Source organism: Columba livia, chromosome 1, assembly GCF_036013475.1.
Source record: "Columba livia isolate bColLiv1 breed racing homer chromosome 1, bColLiv1.pat.W.v2, whole genome shotgun sequence".
Lineage (NCBI taxonomy): Eukaryota > Metazoa > Chordata > Aves > Columbiformes > Columbidae > Columba > Columba livia.
Genome location: NC_088602.1, coordinates 6,152,838 through 6,179,927, shown reverse-complemented (window position 1 = coordinate 6,179,927; position 27,090 = coordinate 6,152,838). Strand labels below are relative to the sequence as shown.

The following is a 27,090-nucleotide window of genomic DNA, read 5'->3' as shown; positions in this document are numbered from 1 at the left end:
TTTCAAATGTTCAGATTATATTTTGGATTTTTAACTGTCAATTAATGGCCAGGTGTTTTTTTTGAGAAATCTTTCTGTATTATCGGGGTTGTAGAAGATTGTGTGTAAGTGCTTTGATCCTCAAAGAACAAACATTAAGGGTAATAGGAGAGCTCTTTCTCTCTGGGTTTCTGAATAGAGTCAGGTTTCCTAAAGGATAAATCTCTGAGGAATTAGAAAGCAGTTTGGGGTCAAGTTTCCCGAAATAAGGATTGTGTTGTCTGACTGCATTTTTCAAGGCCTCAGGTGTGTTTGTGTGCAGAACACTTAAGATATTCACAGACTGCATTGCTGACCTCACTGTTCTTAAAGCCATCACCCAAAGCATCCGCTAGTTGGAAAAAGTGTGAAAAGCAGCAAAAAGCACCTTTTTGACAGATTGCACTTCAGTGTGCAAAAAACACACTGCAACGTGCATCACACATTGAAGATAACACCAGTAAGAACAGCTAATGCCATGCTCCTGCAGCTGGATGCTGGTCTGTGCTCTTCAACAATGATTCTCCACTAGGATCTGCATTAGAGAAAATCACTTGCAAGCAGGCGAATGAGAAATTTGACACCTCAGCAAAGAAAGACAGAAGAGAGATCCTAAGAGGAGGACTGTTCAATGGATGATTTACAAAAGCACGAGTCACAAAACACGGCAAAGTCTTGGGGTAATGTTGGATTGTGCAGGAATCAGGAAGCCAGATGTGGGATTATTTTTTTTAGCTCTGAATGAGCAACTTAAGTGTGAGCCTAACTCTAAGTGTGCAGTCATATTTATCTCAGTGGAGTGTTCATATGCCTAAATTTAAGCATATGCTAAATATCTTGTACAATTGGGACCCATTTACATCTTTAAGTAGGAGAAGCAGCGTGGGTGATGGAGTAAGTAGTTTCCGGAGCTCAGGCATGGATATACATAAAACTAAATATGTGAAGAACAAATGAGTAAGTAGTGTTTTAGGGCGGTGCCTGCCTGTAAATTGTTAACAAACTCAAGCCATTAACATGAAGTCACATGTTTCCAAAAAGGCAGTGTGGAGAGTTACTGTTAATGTATGTCATAAACAACTCTAATTATCAGCAGATATAAATGTCCTCAATATATATTAAAACAAACAAACAAACAAACAAAAAAAACAAACAAAAAAAAACAACAACCAAAAAAAAATGGATATGCATGTATAATTTTCTTGCATCTCACTGTTAGCGGAGATTTTCTTCCTTTGATTCCTGCACAGTAGGCTGGTGTGTGGGTGTCACAGTTCAGGGATGGTGGGAGCAAGGGAAAAATGTGATGAAGAAGGTTGTTAGAGCATTGTGTTGCTGCCCATGCTCCCTGTGCACAGCTCCCTTTGTGGTCCCATCCCCTGGCAATACTGGTGCTGCTGTAGCACCTTCTGTCATTACTTCTGAAGAAGAACATGTAGGGACAAAACAGTCTGTGAGGCTAAGATAGCAAGGGAGGAGAGAAATTAATGCAATTAACCTAAGTCCTAGCAAAGCACTTATTCAAATGGTTTATAACATCTTCCACAGTCCTCTGGTCTTCCTCATTTCACATTTTAAACAATGCCACTGCAAGACCTCTGACAGTGCAGGAAAGTATACTTTGGCCCATCTTTCTGAGATGGATCAACATTTTCAAGTAGTTTCTGCTTTTTATGTTCTTGAAGCACGAAAAGAACTTGTTTTATCCAGATGTGTTTTCAAAAATTAGTTATCTCTCGGGTTAGTTTGGGCAGCTAAAAAGGAGTTGTCAGTGCCCATTTCCAATAGCTAAGCTCTTCCTAGACCTCTGCCCCCCAAAAAATCTGACTTGCAAGGGTTTGAACTCACCCCCTCCAAAGTGAAATATCATAGAATCATAGAAGAGTTTGGGTTGGAAGAGACCTTCAAAGTTCATCCAGTCCAACCCCTGCCATAAGCAGGGACATCTTCACCAGCTCAGGTTGCTCAGAGCCCCGTCCAGCCTGGCCTAGGATGTCTCCAGGGATGGTTCATCCGCCACCTCTCTGGCCAACCTGGGACAGGCTCTCACCACCCTCCATGTAAAAAATTTCTTCCTCATGTCTAACTTGAATCTACAGTCTTTTAGTTTAACTTGCTATAGGCCCCTTTTAAGTACTGAAAGGTCACAATAAGGTCTCCCTGGAGTCTTCTCTACACTGAACACCCCAGCTCTCTCAGCCTGTCCTCCCAGCAGAGCTGTTCCAGCCTCAGATCATTTCTGTGGCTCCTCTGGCCCCTCTCCAACAGGTCCTTGTCTTTCCTGTGTTGAGGACCCAGAGCTAGACCAGCACTGCAGGGGGGTCTCACCAGAGTGGATCACAGCAGCAGAATCACCTCCCTTGACCTGCTGACCACAATCAGATGAACAGTCTGTGCTAAGCTCAGATGAGAGGGACAAAGAAGCAGCTCTCAGTAAGGACCAAATCTATTGGCATGGTCACCGTTCCTCCTGCACTAAATTTGACACAGATTCAATTATTTATGAGCAAACAGGCTCATGCCCACAGTTAGTAGGAGAAACTGAGTATAAGTGAGTTTTTGTGGACATATACATAGTTTATTATCTGTGTGTAGATTTTCAGTTGTAATTTAATAGTCTTTTTGTGAATACTTGGTCTATCAGCTTTGAAAACTGACTTTTCATTTAGGTTTGCATTGCTCTTATGTAATGCTGTTATTTCTTCTACTGCTTCACAGAAAATCCACTGATAGTATTTATATTCATAAGTTCTGTGTCTTAAGGAATTGGAAGGAAAATGAAGTACATGCTGGGACGCTTACCTATAATCACTGAATGTACATTTCTTCCAATTTTTCCACTTTCCTTGAATTCTCACAGCACAATCATTTCTCTGTGTACAAGCACACAGCTGGACGTGGCAACCAGGAATGATAATACTGAATGTGCAGGTTTTGTGTGTACATATTTTAACTCTGTGTGTCACAAGTGTGCCGTGATAAAACCTCTCATAAATGCATATACATAATTGTATTTATTTCTTTGTGAAATCTATGACATTTTGTAACTGCAGAGCAAGTTCTGTTCCATTTTTAGTTACATGAAAAGTGCAGGAAGAAAAAAAAAAGGAAGAGGATATCAGATAAATAACAGATCCCTTTCTTCTAGGTGTTGGAGTACTAGGAATTTCTCTAATTTAAAGGCTGTCTCAGTGACCGAACACAGAGCACAGGCGGATATATAAAAAATAAAAAAGTTGCAACATTCTTAATCTATCACTTTTATGTTACGCTCATCATGGTGGTATGAGAGTGCCAAGTCTGCACACAGTCTCAGTGAAGGCACAAATAGGTGGTGTAAGCAATATCCTGTAGGAAAACCATTCTCCTCAAACTACTGCCTGGGTGACTGTAAAAAATATGCCCTTGTGTTTCTGGGTAGTAATAGAAGTGCCAGAATCAATTATCTCTGAGAGCTCTTGGGCAGTAGGAACAGACACGTCTGACAAAGCAAGGTGTGCTTGCCGTGGAGTTAATTGGGTCTAAGAAATGTAGCACAGACAACAGCTCCTTCTCTTATTGCCAGATCAACTTCTCCTCTAGTCCTTTAAGGGGGAACCCCATTAACTAAGCTGAAGAACCAGGAGTTTCATGCCCACATTGCATGTTTCATTTTTACAGGGCAAGTTAGGAGCCACTTGCGTTATTTTTTTATTTACAAACGTCACACGTAGACGTGCACTTGGGGTACATGATGAGAGAGAAGTGGCGGGACGTGTAGTGGAGCTGCTGCTAATGCTGAGAAATAGCAGAGCTCAGTGTGGTGAGGTCATTTTGAGGGCTTGCTGTATATATACACGCCAAGTGTGCTAAACAACACAACTGCTTATTGAAGCATTCACCAGCTGCCTGCTAATGTCGTTTATAGTATATAGGGTGCCTTCAACCACTGCTGGCTATCCTGAACAGAGATCTCTATCAGTACCCCTTCAACAAGGTAGCCAGACCCCTAAGAGTTTCTAGCCTTATTCATACACTCCACAGGAAAAGCTTATGAAGAAAGAAATAAAACTTTCTCACAGCAAGAGTTCTTGTCATTAGTGTTTGTTTCTTGTATTTTTTTTAATATAAACTCATTAAAGATGCCTCATAATATAACCAAGAAATTTAAACAGTACAAGAAGAAAAAATGTCTATTTACAGCTATATAAATAAACTAATGAGGTATTATATCAAGCTTAAATCTCTCTTCCCTCCTCCATGTTTTATTAATTGCTGTTCAAATAAAATGAATTTGCCTCATGACTCAGACGAATACTCTGATCTGACAAATTAACAGCTAAATTGTTTTGAAGCAGTATTGCAGTGATTATCAAGAGGACCGTTAGTCACTGATCAGCTCGCTCAAGAAAGATGACAAACTCATTTGTCAATCATTTTTCCGACACTTGAAGCAACAAGGAAACAATCCTGCTTTGGACACCTCAGCACACTTTTGGTGTGTTGTGGGTGTTTTTGTCTTGCTGTAGTATTTGACCCACCTCATACCTGATGCAGGGATGTATGTAAGCACCCACATCAGTGGAATTGATCTTATACTGAGATTTTTGTAGCTGTTTAGGTGTTTCATAAAATTAGGGCTTCCAAAATTTTTAATTTCTGTTGGAATCCTATGGAAATCAAAACTTGCAGCCAAAACGAGGCTGAGGACATATTTACACACATGAAAAGAATAAAGAAGGAAAAAGGAAAGGAAAGGAAAGGAAAGGAAAGGAAAGGAAAGGAAAGGAAAGGAAAGGAAAGGAAAGGAAAGGAAAGGAAAGGAAAGGAAAGGAAAGGAAAGGAAAGGAAAGGAAAGGAAAGGAAAGGAAAGGAAAGGAAAGGAAAGGAAAGGAAAGGAAAGGAAAGGAAAGGAAAGGAAAGGAAAGGAAAGGAAAGGAAAGGAAAGGAAAGGATTCTGTAAGTAACTTCTCTATGGCACACAGGCACAGCTCACTCCTACCTTGACCACCTTTTCTCTCCTATGCTGTAGACTTCCAATACAGAGCTGAAACAAAAAGACAACAAAACTCACTGAAGAGGAGGTTAAACCAAATGGAAATAACATTAAGTCTAGAACAAGCAATAGTTTGAATTTCTTCAGAAATATTATTTCTTTCCGCATGATAAACTAAAAGGGAAAAATCATCCAGGAGGTTGGTGACTCGAGTTTGCTACTTTTCTGAGACAGAAGGAATTTATGATTAAAGCTTCAATTTCAGGGGTCTGTTGTGGCCAGTTGAATTTGAGTGGGAAGTTTGCTTCATTCCTGGTCAAACCGGACCTTAGTGAATCGTGAAGCCGTAGAGGTAGAATCCAAGTAAGACAGGGAGGGAGTTAAGAAGGGCACAATTTTATCATGCTGGGGTACTTTATCAGTGCCACTGGACATGAAAGGAAAGGAGCTGCTCAGGACTGGCAGGTATTGAATAGAGATCCACTGAATGCCTAATATTATTTACATTCTCCAGGTTATAAAAGCAGTAGCCGGGATAAATTATGCTTGTGACACGTTTAAATCTCCATAATGACTCAAGTTTAAGTCATAAAATCAAATTATGCAGTAGCTAAACAAATTGCAGACAGAAGCTGGTTTTCAAAGGATTTCTATTTTTTCTATTTATATACTACTACTAAAACAAAAAAAAAAAAAAAAAAAAAGAAATACCTTCATGTATATTATGCAGGCCAGATTCGAAAAAAAATAAATAAGTATGGGAATGATTAACTGCTGAATTTGACAGCCAAAGATCTTATGCATCTGAACTAACTTTCCAAGACACCCATATTTAAACTAGACTTAAAATTACATTAAAATTAGAGAAACAAAGTGTTTTGATAACTGTTACACAATTCTCCTATTACTATTATTGTTTATTTAACGGTAACTTACAGAACTGAACCAAGATTATGTCTCTACAGTGTCAGTTGTTTTACATGCACAAGGCTATACTCATTGCTGTATCATCAAACATAAAATTTGAAACTGTAATTTAGCTAAACAAAGAACATTTTTAGTTTGATAGGAAGCAGATCTACAGACTTGGCGCTTAAAGAAACCTAATTCTGACTGTGTAACCCCATCCTAGTGTATCAGTTATAGCTAAAAACCTGGCATAAATAAGCCCATATCTAACATGTTTTCAACTTGTGTAAATAATCTATATCCCCTTTCTGAACCTTTTATGTCTTCTCTGATGCTTAAGTATTTAATGCATCTTCTTGATCTTGATTATCAACTCAGAGTTGAGAAAGGATTTAAACTCCCTGAACATAAGATTATCTTCAGTATTTAAGTAACAGAAGTGAACTGACACATGTAAGAAATTCTGGTTTATGTATCAAAAATACTGATCCTGGCATGGGTACATAAAAACAAAACACAACAACAACAACAACAACAAAACTCAGACAAGACCCAACAGCTGTGTTATATTGCCTGAGAACGGAATTTAAAATATGTCAGATGACTTTGAAAATCTCAGTGTATTTACAGTTACTACTTCCATAACTGTCTTTTCCATCTAGTTTTGTAGGATTACGCTGATGAGACACTCTGCTGGAAAACTGTTTCCTAAGCTAAAAGCCCTTAGATTTATTGAACACAAAAAGCTATCTTAGGGCCAGTATTATTTAACAAAAATCTCATAGCATAAGATTCAGCATTTTACATGTAACTGTGTGTGTATGTAATATATTTATATATACTTATCTGAAATTAACATTTTTTTCACAATATATAGCCTAAATCTCCATTTGCTCATGAAGTTCTCAGTACTCATGCTTGAACTACATGTGTTTAGGCAAAATACTTCCCCTTTTCTGAAAACTACTGTGATGATGTTGAGATACCAAACAGATAACGAAGTCAATGAGGATATGCAAATGAATTCTGATTGGGCTCCTGCTATCTGTATCTATTGTGTCCCATCACATTACCGTTTACTTGACCTACAGCATAATACGATGTGACAGCTATTAATATCAAATGAAATGGCACAATGCAATATGACAACAGTGTAAAGAATATACTGCTTTCAGACTAGGTTATTGCCCTTCACTTCCAATTATTTGAATGCAGCCTAAAATAACCCAAAGTGATCACAATATACAACAACTGTTCTAAATATCTAAGAAATAATACAGTCTAACATCTTACCATTGAGTTTTCAGGCAGCTCAAGTTAAATATTACTTTTGCAAGAGAAAGTGGTGTAATCTAATTATTGCTGTAAGTTGCATATAGCTCATATGTACCTTGAGTGCCCTGAGTTCATTATGGACTTCAACTTGGAGGGATTTTCTTGAGTTTAAGCACAGGGGCAAAGGTTTTAGGACTAGGGACACTTTGTTCATTCAAAGTCTCTTGATTGACAGCCACTATCACTATTAAGTTTGTTACTGTCAGGTAGTCAGTTCTTTGTGGTTTCTAACTCCATCACAAACCTCCCATTTGTTATTTTGCCATTAGAAGGGATAAAGCCAGATGATTGGTCTCTGTCCCAGAGCTAATAAACAATACAGTGTCGCATGACCCTCTGGGACTGCTTTTTTATTCCCCTTCTAAGGAAGTTAAAAGTATAAGCAAAAATAATAAAGTTATCATGTGCATGAATTAGGGCTGCATGTGAATAACAATATCATATTAAACTTCAAACAGATGTCTCTAAAACATCCAAATGCATCCAAATATGCTTACAGTGTAAATAACAGCACCTGAACGTGACTGCACGGCCCTCTTTTTTTAAATATATAGATACACCTCTGTGTAAGATGATTTGACAGACCAGGCTGTCTTTCTCCAAGGGAAAAATAGACCTCACTGAGCACAGAATCACCTTCAGATCTGAGCTTACTATAACTGTCTTGAAGGCAAGACATATAGACATGCACAGACTCACAATAAAGCATGGATTTGAATAACAAATGGTTTGGAAACTAAAACTACATGATCTTAATTAACACAAAGATATATCAAGGTATCTACCACACATTACAACTCTTTGTCATGAGCTTGTGTCGAGGGTTTAGATTGCGGGGTGACAATAAAACCCTGGCAGATGTATTGTTAACCTCCTTTCCCCCTGCCCCACTTCCCCCTTTTTCTTCCTCCCTCTCCTGCTTCTCACTCAGGACAGGCAATCGGGAGGGAAAGAATGACAGAGAGAAGAGAGTTGGAAAAAGTTAAAAATGTTTTCCTAATTCTACTAATAAGAATAGAGAAAATAATACAAAATATACAAAACCAATCTTGAAAGTCTCAGCAGCTGCAGAGCCAGCACCCAAAGTCCTGGACTGGACTCTGAAGCCAACTGGAGCTGGATTCAGTCTGTCACTAGGCCTCAGTTCACAGGGACGACTAGCAAGATCCTCGCCTAATGTCGGCCATAAGGAAAAGGCAAAAGGGGCGAGATCCTTGTGATCTCCCACTTTGATATGAAGTATTCACGTGAATGGAATGTTATACAAGGTTGGTCAGTTTCTTGGTCACCTGTTTCTTGTTGTCCCTCTCATGAGATGTCCATCCGTGCTTATCAATAACTCCACATTCCATTGCTATATTTACCAAAACTTGTATCTGGTTCTCCAGGAAAATGCAGCTAATATGAAGGCTTTAACTGACAAGCAAATTCACTAAAAGATGAACTTGTTTTTTAAAAAAACCAGGACAGCTTGGATTAGTCCTCTCCTTAGGACTAATGCATGCACTAGATCAAAGCTCTGCTCTTTTTCACGTTGTAAAATCTTTGCTTCCTCTTGGAAGCACAAGAGTTTGACCTCTCCGGTAAACAGGATTAAAGTTCTTAGAAACTTGCAGGCATTTGTTATTTATTACTCACAGCATCCTACTAGGAAGATAAGAAATTGCTGTTGTTCCATTTTATATGTCGGGAAAAAATAGGAACAGAAAAACTGAAGTATTTACCAAGCCTTTTGTCTGTGTCTCACCTAACATCAGGGGCTCTGGACAGCAAGTGCTGAAGTTATGTGATTACATCTTACTTGAAGTAAATACAGAAAAACTTTACCTTTAAAAGGCCAAAAATGATGAAGCAGTTTTTCATCTTAAATGTGACCAATTATATTAGTATTCTTGATATCCATTCCTTTTATTATTTCTGAGAGTAAATAGGTGCATATTTTATGAATTCTTAGGATAATCTGAAATTTAACCTCTGAGAACAAATCTCACAAATGTATATGGTCTTTCAGTGCTTTGAGTAGTGCTTAAGCTGCCAAATATTAGCAGCAGAATTAATGGTTCTCCACCATTTCACACCAGCTGAAAGTCTCTCTTATAATTTTTTATTAGGAATTTTTCAGATAATTCCTTCTCCCGGCAAAGTTACTTGTTTTTTTCTAATCATTCACAAAACTCACTCTTCTACTCTGATACTGAGCAAACATATCCCTTGCTGCTGTCAACACTGGTTCTGTATTCAGATCAGATTCCCCTCATTAATGGGATCCTTCCTTCTTGCCATTTACTAGTACCTGCATATGACATCAAACAGCCAATGAAAAACATGAGATTCTGAAGATGGGATATGAAAATACAAAAAGAGAAATAATGCAGAAACTTCCTTTCTCTGGTGATGTGGAATATCTTTTTCTCCATGATAGATGCTTCTCATCAATCATAGACAGATACCTGTGCATTCATCACATACTGTGTCTTAGAACAAATGCCAGGCAGTTCACATCATCCCAGTTCCTCACAAAGGCAAATATGTGTCTTTGCAATAGGGATTAGGAAATACAGGCTATCAAACTTGACAAAATATAGTGAAGTCTTTGACACTGCTGCTAGTTTGTGATCCAGGAGCAGGCAGCAGCTTCACAAGTTTCTTAGTGTAGAAATAATTCAAATGAAAGCTAACCCAACTACTTAACAGACAGAAAAGTCCTGATACCTGTGGTCACTTGAGGATGCTTTCACCTTTTCATTCACTTATTCTTTCCCTTCTGTGAAGTTTGCTTATAGCTCAGCTAGCTCTGGGACAAAGACTAACTTTCGTCTTTAGTTCTGTTGGAAATCCACATTGTTGAGATTCCCTGGAGTTTCTGAATCTGCACTTCAGACAGACACGACAGGGTTTCCAGGTACTCACACTATGGTACTTTTTTTAAACCATTATATATGTAATCTATACTGTTATTTTTTCTTTTTGGATTACATAGTCATTGGCAGCAGAAGATAAGAAATCACCATTTGTTTTCTTCAAAAATCCAGCAAATGCAAAACAAATTCTGAACTACATCAAATGCCAGGTGAGATTAGGGCAATAGTATTCCACAGGTCAATAATATTAATGTAAAGAGTTTTTGCTAGATGTCTTTTTTCCATAGTGCTAGCTGTATGCTGGAGAAGAGATGAAGTGCCAAGAGCTCTGGGAAGGGTCAGGCTTTGGTAACCAGCCTGAGATGGGGTTCCCATATTCTTCACTCTTACAAAGAGAAAGAAGCATTTGTGGACCTCTGGCCTCAAGGTGATTGTGTGGAGTTTATTGGAGGTTATCACATACCACAAAGCCAGATATTGTTTGATAATAAGCAAGGTGAAAGGGACCAGAGGGCACAGTGGGCAGGGAGGAGACTTGTATTCAATCTATTTCTTTTTAATGGACTGTTTGAATTTCTGTTTCTAAACTTCGCTGTTCTACTAGGTTTTCAAGTTAAAAAAAAAAATCTCTTCAGAATACCAAAGTCTCTGTGGTGATTCTTGAACGTTCATTTTATGGAAAGCATGTAGCAGATCCTTCTCAGAGATCTGCTTGACTCAAGGTCTTAACACTCTTTTGTCTTAAACACAGTTTATCACAATCTGCACACACATGGGTAATGTGAACCTGGAGATCATAGAATCATAGTATCATAGAACAGTTTGTGTTGAAATGGACCTTCAAAGCTCATCCAGTCCAACCCCTGTCATGAGCAGGGACATCTTCACCCAGATCAGGTTTCTTAGAGCCCCATCCAGCCGGGCCTGGAATGTCTCCAGAGGTGGGGCATCTACCACCTCTCTGGGCAATCTAGGTCAGTATTTTACTCCCTTCATTGTAAAAATAGCCTTCCTAGTGTCTAGCCTGAATTTCGCCTCCTTTAGTTGATTTCTTCTGATGACATTTAGATCAGCCTGAACATTTAGAAAAAAAAAAAAAAAAATCAATCCAAGACATAAAGCTCCACAACTTTTAGGTGTTTTCAAATGCTATGAAAAATGTGAAGCATGTAAATAACACTGTTATTACTAACGTTTCATGTTCATATCTCAGCGTTTGTATAACAAAATGTTCATAAGCTTTAAAAATTGCCTGTACTGGGAGCCATTCAGGTGCAAGGTCATTCTGTCATCACATCATCTAATTTTATCCATATGAAAGTTAGTCATCAAAGGTAATTACATGCAGCCAACACAAAGAATGTAGCACCTCCACGGGCAATCCATCCTACATATTGAAGACATCGACCCTTGAAAGGAATTAATTGCTCACTACTGATGCTTGTATCTCTTAATTGCATTCACAGGAACTTAAACAACTCAATTATATTAGCTGCCCAATTATTTTTTTTTTTTTCATGGGCAAAGTTAAGCAGAATAAATGGCAGTTGAGGCAGACTGGTTTTCAAGGAGAGACTGAGATTCCACCTCACCTGTGTGAGGTCTGGTGAGTATCAGAAGACCTTAGCATCTGCTGAAGGATTTGCCTCATAGAAAGCCCTTTTCATTTGGGCTACTGAAGGGCCAAAAGCTTCAGGAGGAGCCTTGGTGAAAATAGCCTTCAGAATCTATAAGGAGGGAGGAATGGATTAATGCATGAATGCATGGATGCTAAAGGCTTTTATAAAATGAAACAGCTAATTGAGTCTGAAGGCTCTGAGTGTTTAATGGTAATAAACAACACTCAGGAATAGTGCAGTAATTTGAACATGCTAAATTTTGGAGTTTTCTTTGATGTGTGAGAGAAAGCAATTTGAATCAGCATGAGAGTCTGAATCAAGCAGCGTAAGCCCTACCATAGCCCGCTGAGACTGGCGTTCTTCTGGCTTGATAAAAGGTTTCTCGAGGCATTAAGTGAAGTCCATGGGGGGTGGGAACATAAACACAAACAGAAACCACTGAAACGTAAACTCCAGTTTTCCCTTCCCTCTCAGCTCTCTTCCTTCTTCCCAGCATCAGTTTGTCATGAGGTGCTTAGTGTCATGATGCATGATTAAAACCCAAAAAAAAAAGAATAATATATACTGATATATACTGGACATCTTGGAGAGAAAGTTCCTGTGGTGGAGCAAGCTTGAACACAGATATTTTCACATGGGACCATATCTCTATTTGAACACCATCAGTGTAACCTGGGTTCAGCAGTCTCTGACAAAGCAAAGGCTGTAGCTCATCTCTGCCAGGTTGGAGCTGAGATGGAGGAAAGTCCATCCATTCCCCTGCACAGACCTGGTGTTTTAGGCCAGATCAAGGTGTGACGTTGCCAAGAGGCGCTTTTAGGGTGGTTCTTCTTTCCAGAAGTTCAGCTTTTGTCACACGAAAGGGTGATTTGTATCAGGTGCAGCTGACACTGCACACACAGATGACAGCTCAAGTTGAAAGCTTTAGCTGCTGAACGTGACATCAGAACAGCTCGGCTTTAAAACCTTGAGATTATGTAGAGTCACTGTCTTTAGTGCCTTTAGGGAAAGAATACCAGACAAGTTAGATCACTATGAGAAATGATCACTAGGAACTACAATACATAATAAGGTATATAAAGAAGTGTCACACAAAAATACCATAGAAAAATAAGAAAGAGAGCTTGCAACGTATTTCCACATAATGGCTTTATAGAAACATTACAACATTACACAGGCTTGGAGTACAATATGAACCCACTCAGAATCTGAAATGTGGTAAGCTGTAGGGTACAGGAACCCACAGAGCAGCAGAAGCAAAGGTTTAATGGTATTTTAAATGTTATGAATATACAGAAGGAGAAATCTGCAATATAATCCTTTTCGAAATTCTTTGTGCACAGCAGAATAAGCAGAAGCTCTGATGCTGTCCTGTAAATCCAACTGTGACTGACCAAAGAACCAATCCTGGTAAAGGCAGCAGTTAAGGGAAATAATTTGTGAAGGCAGAGATTAGAATATCATTGAGGTCTGGCTTGCTTTTATTCTCAGAGTTCCTCTTATTACAGTGCACCATTGACATGTGCGTACCCTCTTGCAATGAATATATTTTGCTTCCAAATGGTGAGAGTTGCATGGTCAAACTCTATCACATTTGCCTTGAACTGAAATTCACTCCCATCAGAGGTTCCCAGAAACCCAAAGGAAAAGGCCTTGGGATTCTAAAGTAGGGTGCTGCTAGGTTAAAAAAAGAGTCATTGCAAAGTTTAAAAGTATTGTAAAATTGCCCAAGTTTCTGTGAAGTTTCATCAGCTGGAATTCAGACAGCACTAATGTAAGAAAAATACTTCAGCGATGGATATTGTCTTCTCTTCTGCCAGATAGCTCTGCCTGCATGGCCCTGTAACCTCCAGGCTTTCCTTGATATGAGTCAGATGGGAAAACAGGAGAGGGCTCATCACATAAGAGTGACATGAAAATGTATTTAATGTGCTAATATTTCCTTTCAACACAGTCATCCTTTTACAACTGTCAGATAACTGAAAATGTTATTGTTTTCCTTTACATGGCTTTCTAATTATTTTTTCCACATCTAAGATCTGTGGCAAATTTCTTTTTGAACATGTAAAACTCAAAATTGAAGAGGGAAAGTTTAGATTAATGCAAGCTGTTTAACAAGCAAAAAAAGGAAAACAAGACACAATAGAAATTAAAACACATCTCTGAAAAGACATTTATTTTATTGTCTCAAAACTAACCTTTATCTGTCACAAGTCCTGTTATTAGCCAGCTGTTTAGTTAACTGAAATATTGATCAAGCCTGTCACACTTTCTTTGTCTGTCAGCAACAAGACAAGGTGCTGACCCTTTGCAGGAAACTGTAGTGACAGGTCTGTAATTTGATAATCGCTTGTTCAGGAAAGATTTCACTTGTTTCCCTGACGCAAACTCTGGCCACTTGGTTTCCTTTGATATTTTTCTTTTATTAATAATGTCAAGTTAGCCTCCTAGAAGCTTCAGAGTTAGATAAAGAAACACAAGATGATTACTAGTTTTGCAGAATACAGTTTCTAGGTTTTGTTTCTGTTTAACTGAGGTGACCTTGTTTATTGGTGAGAGGTTATTTATTTTTTTCTCCAATTTCTCATCTTGTGAGAAGTTTGCCTACAAAAAAAACCAAAACCAAAACCAAAACTGTTTAATTTCTTTTTTCTGACTGGAGCTATAACTCAGTATCCATTTCCTACAGCCCTTCTTACTGTTGGATCTCAAAGAGTCCTTCCACTGCAACAGGCTTGTTTTTGAAATGGAGCATTTCCCATCTTGTAGTGGTTGGGAAGCTCAAAAAGTGTCTCCCATACTTTCTTAGCTAGCCGTGAGACCATGACTCAGAACTTCCTTGTTTCTCAAATACCTTAGGAGAACCAAATGTCCAGTTTGTTCAGCTTCATGAGCAGAGCCTGGAAATCCATGGGAGCAGGACAGTGTACCATGCAGAGCAGAAAAATATTTCTCTCCTGAAATTGTGAATAATGAAATATCTAAGTTAGGCAATCCTCCTGTAATTATTTTGTTCTATTAAATGTTCTATCCATCAGAAATTAATTATTGTAATTAACAATAGAAGTATTGTCTCTCTTCTTTCTATGTCACTGAAATGATCTTCTGCATGCCATTATTTGGCATCATTAACTGTAATGAAGACTATGTGTCTTCATTTGATGAACAAGGCTGTCACCTTCCCTGGATTTTTCTGTATTTTTAGCCTGATCAAAAGTAGTAAAATATTTTTCCCCACAGCTAAACTACAGCAGTCATGCTCAGTGGTCATACACTCCTGAAACCGAACCGATAGTTCTGTGACAAACTTTAGTTGCCTCTGAGAAGAACTACATTTTAACCAGTTGGCTGAAAAAAACTTTGATGTTGAAGCATGTTATTACCATAGCCCAAAATTGAAAAACAGATTAGTTTGCCATTCTACTGTTTGGTACCTGATTAATTTTTGAAGATATTTAGGAATTGTCTTTAATGAAAGTTTCCAAAATAGTGTCAGAGAAAATTTTATCCAAATCTTGTTGTGTCTTGGGGAGGTTCAGTTTGTTAGAATCCTGAGTTGATCTTGGGATGCTGTTACTTTTCGCTTACATCAGATGTTTTAGTCTGGAATTCTTACCCTGTCACTAACGAGTGAATTCTGTTGTCATACAGATTATCTGAGACCCAGGGAAATCCATTTTGCTAGATTCTAGCCTTCAGAGTTGAAGTGCCTACAATACTAATCAATTCCCTCCTAAAATAAGGTGAATTTGCAATCCATTTCACTGAAATTTAGTCCTATGTAGACTAAACTGGAATTCCTTCTGTACTCAGTGGAGAGTGATGCTACTTAGAAAATCATCCTAACCAGGTTATTCATGACAACAAGCATGACCATCCCTTCTAAGGATGCCTCTGTTTTCCTGCTGACCATAGACAGGAGCTGAATCATGCCCAACTTTAGAGAGCTAAGCTTTGTTAAGGTAAATCCCAGCCTTACTGACAAATATTTCCTTATCCAATTCAAGAGACATCAAAATAGCATTTTTCACATCTAGGAAGTATCTGTGATTCCATGGCAACCTCCTCTGCCAGAATCTGTGGATTGACATCTTGTCTGTGTCTCTCTCTCTCTGATGTAGACCTCATTTCAGGAGTTTGTTATTGCCTCTGTAGCATCCTGAGAAGCAGTTTAACACTGCTTTCATTCGCACTGAAGCAAAGCAGGTGTAATTCAGAGAACCATGAAATAACTCTTTGTACAAGACCAGAGTCAGGTCTTTTTCAAAGGTAACAACTACTATGGCAGGTATATCAGGTATGTCATGTATATGTCTTCTTAAAGACATGAATGAAAAGGTTAAGGAGAAAAGGAAAAAACAGAAAAAAAAGGAATTGGTCAAGAATGTTATCTGTGTGTTTCAGTGACTGTAGCTTTTCATTTTCATTTTTTCAGTTAGGTAAACTATTGCTTTAGTATTACCATCTTTGAGCTTATTGCGTATTAATAGCTTTATTTCTATGTAGTTAATGGTCTCACAGAAACCTTCAAAAATATATAGGATCTCTGTTTACAGCTAGAGGCTGCAAGGCTTGCTGAAGATGATCTTTTTTAAGGTGAAGCAGTGAAATGATACCTTGACTCCTGATCATCTCTTTTAGCTACCAGACTGCTCATAATAGTATTGCATTGAGTCTTCCCCCTGTGTCAGTAAAGTATTTTCCCCCTCCTCTTCTTTAAATAAGCTATATTTCGTTACGCTTTTGGTGAAATTCAATCTCACCTTCCTGGAATGTGGCCCCAACAACATCAGAGAATCATTTTGTAACCCGAGTTCTGCACATGAGATGTGCCCCTCCATTATTGCTGCTTCAGCAATTCTTTGATATATTTTTAAATACATGCCCATTTTCTGCTGAGCACAACCTTATGTCTCTAATCCTGTGGTTCTGAGGAGTTTTAGCAACCATAGATGGTGCTGTGCCATAATTCTTTGATTATTTTTTTTAAGGTAGCTAAAAGAAGTATAGAGACCATCAGGAAAGAATCAGTGGTTTAAGTTTTCAGACCAAAAAAATAAAATAAAACAAAAATAAAATTGATTGAATTAGTTCAAAACAAACTCACTTGGTGTTCTAGCCTACTTCTGAATTCTCAGCTTCTTTTACTTTCTCTCTCTCTCCAATATATGTATTTTTATACTTCTGCTTATTTCTTTCCCACAGCTCTCCTCTGACAACAGCACCACCTCTGACTGTCCTTTTCATTCTGGTACTTACTGGGTAGTCCATTTTGTGGGTATCTCACAGCTGGCCACCTTCATTTGTTTTCCATTTGTACAGAAAAGCACAGTGACAGAGGCTTTTGTTCATATTTAAGTTTATCACTGTCTATCTTTTTGTTGAGCTCTACTGATTATCTTTCATGCAATATATGCTTCAGAAGTTCAACTGGAGATAAACATAAGACCAATAAGTGGAGTACTCATCCAGAATCTGGTCTAAATTGCTCCAGTTAGGAAGCCAGGATTTGCCAAACAAAAAGTGCACAAGTTTACCTGAGCCTTTTGAAATTTGAAGTTACCTCTATGGTACTGAGCTAGAAATATCCTGGGAAAACCACTTATGCAAGCCTTGCTGTTTCAGTTCAGCTGAAAAGGTCTGTAAGTATCCTGTCCTATGATATTACTTTGAAAAATGATGCAATGAATAATTAAAAAAAATATTTTTACAAATATCTCTCCAAAAGTTCCCTTTAGATTTGATTTTTGGCCCAAGAGTTTAGTTTATTACTGTGCCTTAAAACCAATGCTTTCATTCCTAGGTACTGCAGGGAAAAAAACCCTGCTCAATTCATGTGGTTTAAACCAAATTGCTGTCCAGGAAGTATGTCAATTCATTAGTGACACACCATTATCTTGCAATCAGTGAGCTATACAGTCAGGATCAATTCAGCAATAAAACAAATAAAGTACAACACTAGATACTTGCAAAATGTTAACAAACACCTGTACATTTCAAGACATTCTCTTGTAACTAAACCCCAAAATTTGTAATCAAACCCATGGGCACCCATGCAAACACAGACTTGAGTCCATACAACTCCCGCAGGGACATGGAGGTTACAAGCACGCATCCCTCTTTTCAGAGCTATTTTCTGCATTTTCACACCGCTCCTTGTGAAGATGTGATGGCCATACCCCTGTGGTTACTCACACTAGTACCTACAGTCCTCTTATCTCCACCTGTGTGCATTGAAGCCTGCACACACTGACTGTGGCTCTCTCCTTAAAATAGGATTGTAGAATCGTAGAATCATAGAATCACTATGCACTACAAGGTAAGGACGGAACTGTATTGCCTATATCTTTCAGTTATTTTGTTAGGTTGCAAGCAGTATGATCCATTTTTACCACACATTTTTGCAAATATACATGTACACTAGTTGATTCTTCCACTGCTGTATGTTGCAGCACAGCCCTTGGGAATCCCGCTTAAGTGCTCAGCTGGGCTGTTTTGTGGCAGTGAGCTCCATGTGACCGTTACTGATTAGTTATTTACTTTTTCATCGTTTGTTAAGTGTGATCAAAGAAAGATACACTTCACTTTCTTAAAAATTCTCTGAAAATCACTCCAACTATTCATTCCAAATTCACACTATGGGACCACAGTTTGAAGAAAATTTCTTGGTTTAATAAAAAGGCAAAAAACTTTCAAAAAGATATTTTTTTAATACAAGACTTTCTAACTTGCTTTTCTCTTTGTTTCCTGCTTTGCTAAGTACCTGTATTATTTTTCATCTTGCAAACACAAGGAAGTGTCCAAGTAATTTTAATTTATTTATTTATTTATTTATTTTTCTAAAGGATGAGCTTAGTAAACACCAACTGGACTCCAGAGAAGCTATATTTTGATTTTAATAAATATCCATGTTGGGCACCCCTTAAATGTGATGGACTACAATAATATTCATACTCTTTCTGCTTGAGAAATAAAATGTACTGATCTAAAAAGCAGAAATTCTATGACTGCCTTGCAATTAGTAGAGTCTATGTTACACTTCTGTGGTCTTTGTTTTGGTTATTATCATTAGAACATTTGAGTGTTTAATAGATAATAGGAGGTCAAAATTCTGTTCAGGGTAAGATCATTTTTATATAGGCGTAGTTGTTCACAAATTTCATTCTGTTTATAACAGAAAAAAATAATCAAACCTGAAAATTTCTTGATGCAGTCAACAAGTAGTTCAATTCAGTGGTGATGTTTTCTGGAACCTTAGTCAACTTGTTAATCTCCGACAAAATGATTGGGTTTTTTTCTGTCTGCTGTGTGACTTATGCTTAAATAGTTAAAAATTATTGCAGCAGTTGCTGAAATACCTAGAAGCAGAATCTCTAGGGTATTTGCAATCTTATTTACGAATTGCTTTGATGAGCAGAGTTCACTGACAGCCAAGGGAGCAACAGATATGTTTATGGCTCATCTTGATACATGGGGGAGGTCAGTAACCAGCTGAGACTGTATGTTATTTCCTTCCATTCAGCAATATATGCAAGGAGAAACAGCAGTGCAGTGCAGAGGTGAAAAATGCACATGTCACCATAACTACATTCTTCTGTGTGTGAGTGAGGAAAAGATGCTCAGGTGTTGGAAGTACAAGAAGATAGGATGAAAAATATGACACTTAGAGAACGTTATGTGTTGCAATGGTAAGAAAGTGTGCTACAAAAATGTCCTTAAAAGACTTTACCTGCAAGTATGAACTTCAGCAGGAGCATGTGCATAGTCTAGTGTACAAGAGGTCTACTTTGACAGTCTAGAAAATTAGAAGTTTTTATTAAGGAAAGAGACCAGTTTATGATTGCTCTTTAGACATAAAACTGGATGGGAAAATATCAGAGAAGAAGAAAAAGAACTAGAGTCACAAGGCCCAATGGATCAGAAACTGGTCATAAATTCATTTTAATTAGCAACTACAAAGAAAGCCTAAGCACTAGAGCAAATCTGGAGCAGAAAAAGTAGGGGAGAAATAACATCTGAGGTAATTTCAAAATGTCCCTTATATTCACAAAAGGGATCCTGTGAGATGGAGTGTGCACAGAACCAGATGCACTGACCAAATAGATTCCTCTCCTTTATTCATTCCTAATGTTTTCTTCCAAATTTACACTGAATGAAACCCTAATATTTCAGCTGATCTCTTGCTAGCAACTTTCTCTGCAAGAAGACAGTGTGGAGGAAGTTAGTATGGGTCTCTCATGTGTGTGAGAGATTCCAAAGATGTTTTATCTTCCTTGTATTCTTTGGGATCTGCTTGGGTTAAAAATGTATAAATTATCTTAGCCTCACAGTTTAGACACTGTCTCGCTGGCAATATTTTGCATTTCCAGGTTCTAGACACCAAGCAAGTCATGTAAACTTACCAGTGGAGTGGAGGAAAAAGTAAGGGAAGGACTTAAAGATCTCCTCATCTTTTACTCCAGTCTTTTCACAATTTTATGCACTACTGAGAGGTGCAGACTTTTTTCCATATACATTTTTGTATCTCACTCTTTTCTGTTGAGCTAGGGCTTACTCTTCTCACTTTCAAATGTCTTCTCCAGAGCTGTAGCTTTTACCATTCAACTCAAACTACTGTTCTTTTTCTCTCTGCCCTGATTCTGAGTTTGAATAACAAAATCTATATGCAATTACCACCCAATTACCACTACTTGTTATAAACCTTCTTCTTCCCACCCACTTTCCTTCTCACCTTGTTATGATTCTTGTTTCTTTAGTTTGAGCTATATGTCATGTATTTTCTTATCATTTATCAGACAACCTCATAAACATGGGACATCATATAAATAGTTGTTAGTGAAATAATGTGACGTTTTAGAGCACGCTGTGATCAGCTTGGCCTTCTCAGTCACCTAGAAAAACTTACCCCTATGGACCTTTCTGGAGAAAAAGAAGAAAAACAGGCACTAGGTCTGCTCCTCTTGAATACCAAGTTCTAGATTCTGTTTATTGCTTTGTTTACTGCATTACTTACTTGGCCATGTCAAAAGATATTTATCTGCCTAGGTGACTATTTGTCTAATAGAAAATCAGAGCAGTTCTGGGAAATTTCCCCCCCCACATTTATATGAGAAATATTTACATATGCTTTAAAATAAAATCTCTAAATCATACAAAACGTGTGGAAATAATTTTTCATCTATTTATGTAGTCAGCCAGGATACTGCAAATAACATAATCAGGTTGAATAGCATCTCTAAGCCTCCCTGAAATTCAGCTTACGGAAGGAAAATTGCACTAATCATTTTTGTTCCCAGATTCATTCAATACAAGGCAAATAAATACATAATGAATAGAATTCCTTTTGGAGGACCTGGAGGATTCTTCTACGCATCTAGAAGAATTACCACAGGGAACCAACTTATACAAAGATGAGACTTTATTATGGATTTTTTTTTTTTTTTAAACAACTTGGGTTTTCAGTGATTCTCTGAACTTATATTATTGGGGAAGATTTTTTTTTTCTTTTATTTTGAGTTGAATCTGCCTATACTAAGATTTTTCAAATATTCAGCCAACAACTCTTTTCAGTCATGAACCATTATAGTTATATGAGCACATGGTTTGCATATTATTTGATAGATATAAACAGATAAACCTATACTCTATTGATACTCTTTCTGTTTAGGACTATTAAATGCTGGTTTTCCCCTATATATACAAGGCATGAATACTTTCTGAAAAAGACCCACAATTCCTCAGCATTTCAAATTTTGGGAACTCTTATTAGGAAATATATTTTTAGTTTCTAACACTGTTAAATCAGTTCACAGTGGTTATGGGAACCAGAGGTAATCTGTTTTATGATAAGCTACTCCATGATGAGCTACAGGCAGAATCAGACACAGAATTGAAAAAAAGTCTTATTGTTAGTTTCCCCATTTCACCTGTTAATTATTCTTTGTAGTGTATTGAGAATAACACAACACTCATGTTCATCAACAACAGTAGCTAGTTTTGGACACAGCTATTAAAATATAAACTTTTCCTCAAACATCATCTGCCACTTTTTAAAACTATTCCAGCCTCTTTGCTGACAGCTCAAAAGATATGCACAAATAAGTTCCATCGATGCATCACGGACTTATTATTCCTACTTTCAGAGCAAGTTTAAGGAAAAACATGTTATTAGTTTTACTTCAAAGAGGGCCAATCACCCAAAGAGGCTGAAACACACTTCTTTTTACTTTTTTCTTTTAAATAGATCAGAAAGAAAAACAGGAGGAGAAAGGGTACAAAGCAGAACTATAGTGCTCTTAAGTTTACTTAAAATTCTCTGCAATCCTCTGCTGTTTTTCAGCTGTTCTTAAAGCCTGGTGCATACCCAATCAGTCGTGCCCGGCACCTCAGAACTGCCATCACTCCACAGCTGCAGAACTGCTGAACTGCCTCAGGTTCACAGCAAACAGACTCAGCACTTCAGACCCTTGAAGCTCACTTGTGTCTCATTAGACCAATATTTGTGAAATGTTCAATTAATAACTGTGACCGATCATGTGCCGTTACTGCATCTTATACCACAGGAAAATGGAAACACATGAGTCCCACACGGGAAGGGAGGGAGTTTGAAAGGTAGATCTACTGAGAAATGTAACATAATTGAATACCTTGTAAAAGACAAAACGCTTTACACCATTACTTAGGCAGTAATTTTGATTCAAATAATGTCAGTAACATTATTTAAAATCCTTTTAGATAAGAACACCCACCCCCGCACTCATCTCCTTATCAACTGACACCTGTCAAGAACAAACTGTGCGGGGAAGGACTGCTCTTTAAAAGGAATTTAAATAATGTTAATACATTGCTCAACAAAATTTTGTAGACACTTTTCTTTCTAGCAGCTCTCTCCTTTGACCCCCATGTGCTTATGTAATACTCTTGCAGAAGAACCAGGAAAATGTAATAATACTTCAGTTGGAGATAATAATTTCATTTTGTTTATTTTGAGAGAAAGAGCACAAGTGGTAAAATAATGTTAAATTATTTAACTTTTCCTGTAAAAATAGAGCTGTATGAATAATACAATATATTAGCTATTGTAAAAATATTGCATTTGTCAACATCAAAGTCAGTACCAGTACATACTGGATACAGCAAGGTGTCAAACAAGCTTCTTAGAAATTGTGTCAGTATTTTAATTAGTATGTTCATTAATGATAATGAACAGGGATTAAATTCATGGATATCAGAAAAAGTTGTAGGGAAAAAAACGGAAAGAAAAAAGGGCCAACAGATGTTAGAAACATAGACAGGAAACCAGAAAACAATGAGATTCATATTTTGGGAGAGGAAGTAAAATAATCTATGTTTAATCTATGAAAGAAAAGAATAAGAGGAAATATCAAAAGTACAGAAAAATATTTTCAATGTCATGACATTCTATACTACAGCATTTGGAAAAAAAAAAAAAAAAGTTTTCATTTTCTTGCAAATATTAGTAAAAGTGTGTCCTTCCATATTCCATTTTTCATACAGATTAAGAGCAAATCAAGAGCAGTAATAAAAACAGATGAAGAAATGTGAGGGCCAGGGGGAACAGTTTATGGGGAAAGATTAATGAGGTTACATTCTCATTTAAACTGACAGACAGAGACACTCCTAAACTTTGATACCTCTCAGAGATTACTTCAGTTTATTTATGTTTGGTAATCCAAGCCAGCCCTTATCTAGTCCTCTGCTTTCCTTCAGCAATCTATGCAAGAAGTCAACACTGTTCATGCCAACTTAAAACAGGCAGAAAGAACTGCTGTGGTGATCATTTTATTATTAGGAAGGGATTACCACTAGAATCAAAGGCCGTAATCATTCAAAGGGGGGATTGGACTAGATGATCTTTTGAGGTCCCTTCCAATCCCAAACATACTGTGATACTGTGATACTGTGATTACCTTTAGCAAAGGGGCCATATCACAAGGTGGGAATAGAGACTTGACTTTTGTTTGGATAAAATAAAGGGCAATGAATTCCCACCACAGAAGTCACCACCAATTTTTTCAGCAGTGCAGCCTGTGATGCACAGTACACTCAGGATACATTTAGGACAGATGTAGCAAAGTATTTTAAGGACACCAGTTTTGCAATGGTGGAGAGGTGGCATGGAGGACCAAATATTCAGAAGGCATTCTTCCACTACTAGTTTCTAGCTACCAAGTGATTAGCTTAAGATGCTTTATGTCTGGTTATGTTCTACCTGCCTAAGCCTCTTGATTTCTTTGGGAACACAAGTAGATGAGTTATTGATGGATCAGAAGAACTCACAACGATTGCTGTCCAAGGGCTGAGCCCCATCCTGAAAGGATTACAGGCACCAGGCAATAGCCAAGCAGGTGGTAGAAAGGGATGCCAAAAGTAGCAGTCAGCATGTGTCTCCCATCTCTCAATGCCTTCAGTTATGAATCTCTCACTGCCATCTTATGTAGGCAGCAACACTAAGGCCATAACTGGAACACAGAAGCGTCAGAGGAAAGGGTCTCAGGTTGCACCAGGGGAGGTTTAGATTGCATATGAAGAAAAATTTCTTCCTGGAAAGGGTTGTCAGGCATTGGAACAGGCTGCCCAAGGAAGTGATGGAGTCACCATCCCTGGAGGAGTTTAAAAATCATATAGATGAGGTTCTTCAGGACATGGTTTAGAGGTGGACTTGGGGCTGTGTTAGGTTAACAGTTGGACTTGATGATCTGAAAGGTTTTTTTCCAACCAAAATGATTCTATGTGATTCTATACTTCTACAATTCAATGAGCTTGTGATTTAAAAACTCTAGATTCTTTATAACTTCCTTTGGTTGGTTGGTTGATTGGTTGGTTGCTTCGTTGGGTTTTTTTGTTCCCTTTATGACTATGCATTATCTCAAGAAACTCAAGAGAAGACGACTTAGGTGTGTTTTCTTCTCATTGAACAAAAGTATCTTTCTCTGACTTGGGGCTGAGCAAGTCAGAACAGTTTACCTAGCTCAGGCCTAGAAATGCAACACAACTCAGGTATAGCAGTTTTTTCTTCTTTTTCCTTTTTTTTTTTTTTTTTTGAACATATTGTGAGGTTTCAGATTAGCTGAAACAGATAGGCAGAGGTTATGTGAGTTTCCAGACTCCACCCTGGCAGGCTGCCTGTGCTGTTTAAGTTACAATACACCTCAGTCCCATTCAGTGTGTTTGGCAACAGCCAGACCACATTCAGCTCCTGGCTCTCTCCAGAGCAGAAGCTGCCAATGAAGCAGAAATGTGCCAGGTGTGTGGGTATGGGATGTAGGGAAGGACGGTTTACATTTGTACTGCTTTCCTTTCTCATTACTCTCTTTTATGACGATGAATTTATGAGTGACCATTTCCTATTCCATCAGTCTTTTCCAAGACACTGTAGTATCAAAACTGTAATGACTCACGCAGTCTGGGAGAGATAATGTGAGCATATACTACTTTGACTTTATCACTGCTCTGTAATTCAATTGCCTATGTCTTTTTCATTCTCTTTGGTTTTGACCTTCCTGATCTCACAGAAATATAAGCTTACATTGTCCAAATGTAGGTGGCTGAAGTTCTTTCAGTCAGAAAAGATAAGGAAGTTGTTTTTCAGTACTTCTGAGTGACCAGAATTGTTTTGTTTTATGCTCCAATGATTGCAATCCCCTGGGGTGAATAAAGACCCCTGTGCTTACATCTGTATAAGCACTTAGATTAGTGTTGTCCCTGTCTCTTGGTAGAGAAGATGTACAAAACACTAGGGAAACGTGTGCTAAATATTCAGTGTTTGGGACTTACCATGGAGAAATTTCGACATACAGGGAAGCTGCCACCACACAAGAGCTAACTGGGAACATGGCTTATCTCCTCAACTATCTACTCACGGGAGAAAAAAGGGCATGTCTAGAGGGAGACAGATGTTATGGTAGAATATATTCCTGAGGTTGTTCAAGTGAGCAGTGCTGTTTCTCTGCAGTGACTAGAAGTGGATTTTTAAAGAAGTCACTGTAGATATAAGTACCTACTCTACAGGCATCAACAGTTAGGTGAGATAAACTTCTCCCAGCCTGCTTGTAGCTCTTCAAGGATATGCATTTACACCATCACAAATGTGTATAATTCAAGATTAATTATACTGCCAAGGAATCCATGACATTGTACTCTGAAGTGAAGGTAGATATGTGCTCAGAGCACTGCAAATCTTTCCACGGTGTTTGATTATGAAAGCCAAGTACAGACATACAGCACAGTAAGAAAATTTGAACTGCTTTGTGTCACTTCGCTTAAAGAGATAAAATTGATATTGTCATCACTAATAGAAGCAAAACCCAAGGAAAAAGATTGGAAACCATTGAAGTAAGGCAACCTTTTTACAATGAAATCAATTAAATACATGCTGCTCTCTTCAAATGCACCACTTCATTTTAAGGAGCTTAAGGTATGAATAACAAGGCCATAAAATGTTAATAACTATAATAACTGTAGCTTCTACGGTATTTTTTAACTGTGTGGAACTGTAATGTGACAAGTAACAATAAAAAGAACTTGAAGAAATTACTTGGGTTAGGAAAGGTTGAGAGATTTTACTGAGAAAGCTCTGCTCTTTCACCTCTTTGACCTTGAATGATCAGAGGTCCAGATAAGTGAAATAACGAGGCATTTTTTTTCAAGCCACGCCTTAGGAATAGCCATCTTATTTATTTTGTTACTGCTGTTTATATTACTGTAATGCTTAGAGGCCTCGTCATGAACTATTGTACTAAGCACTGAAAAATGCAGATTAAAATGACAGTCTCTGTCCCTGCATGCTCGTATGTAAAGTGTAAGGCAAGAGAAAACAGCCTTATGCAAGGAGACAGGATAACACAAGGAAACATTTTCTTTCTTGGTCAGTCTGATAAGCAATGGTCAATTTCTGTAGGTGGTGGTTTTTGTTTGGTGTTTTTTTTTTGTTTGTTTTTGGTTTTGTTTGGTTTTTTTTTTGGTTGGTTGGTTAGTGTGTTGGTTTCTTTTTTGTTTTGTTTTTTATTTTTTTTTTCTTCCTCAGCAAGCTCAATGGTAAAGAGCTTCGTAAGGGATTTGCAAGAAAGTGAACTTTGCATGGTAGGGATTCCAAAAATATCTTTTACACATCCAAAAAGGGTCTAATGGACACTGGAGACTAAGAAGTACATTTGAGCTGATCCAGAATGAGGAAAGTCCTTTGTAAGATATACAGAAAGCAAAGAGCAAAAGGAACTGGGAATCATCAAACCCACTGAAGGGTAAAAGAATCTTCAGATGTGCTGCAAATGGATAGCAGGCCAAGGAGAACCAAATGTGGCACCCAAGATGGTTTCTGAAAGCTTGGAAAATATTTAGCATTCCTTCTTTT

The 27,090-nt window shown here is 37.8% G+C and overlaps 1 protein-coding gene across 1 annotated transcript in view; it reads left to right on the top strand.

The window, feature by feature from the left end:
- The window catches only part of TENM4 (teneurin transmembrane protein 4), a 1,656,871-nt gene that overhangs the window by 761,645 nt on the left and 868,136 nt on the right, over positions 1–27,090 (top strand). The gene's annotated exons all lie outside the window — the stretch shown is intronic.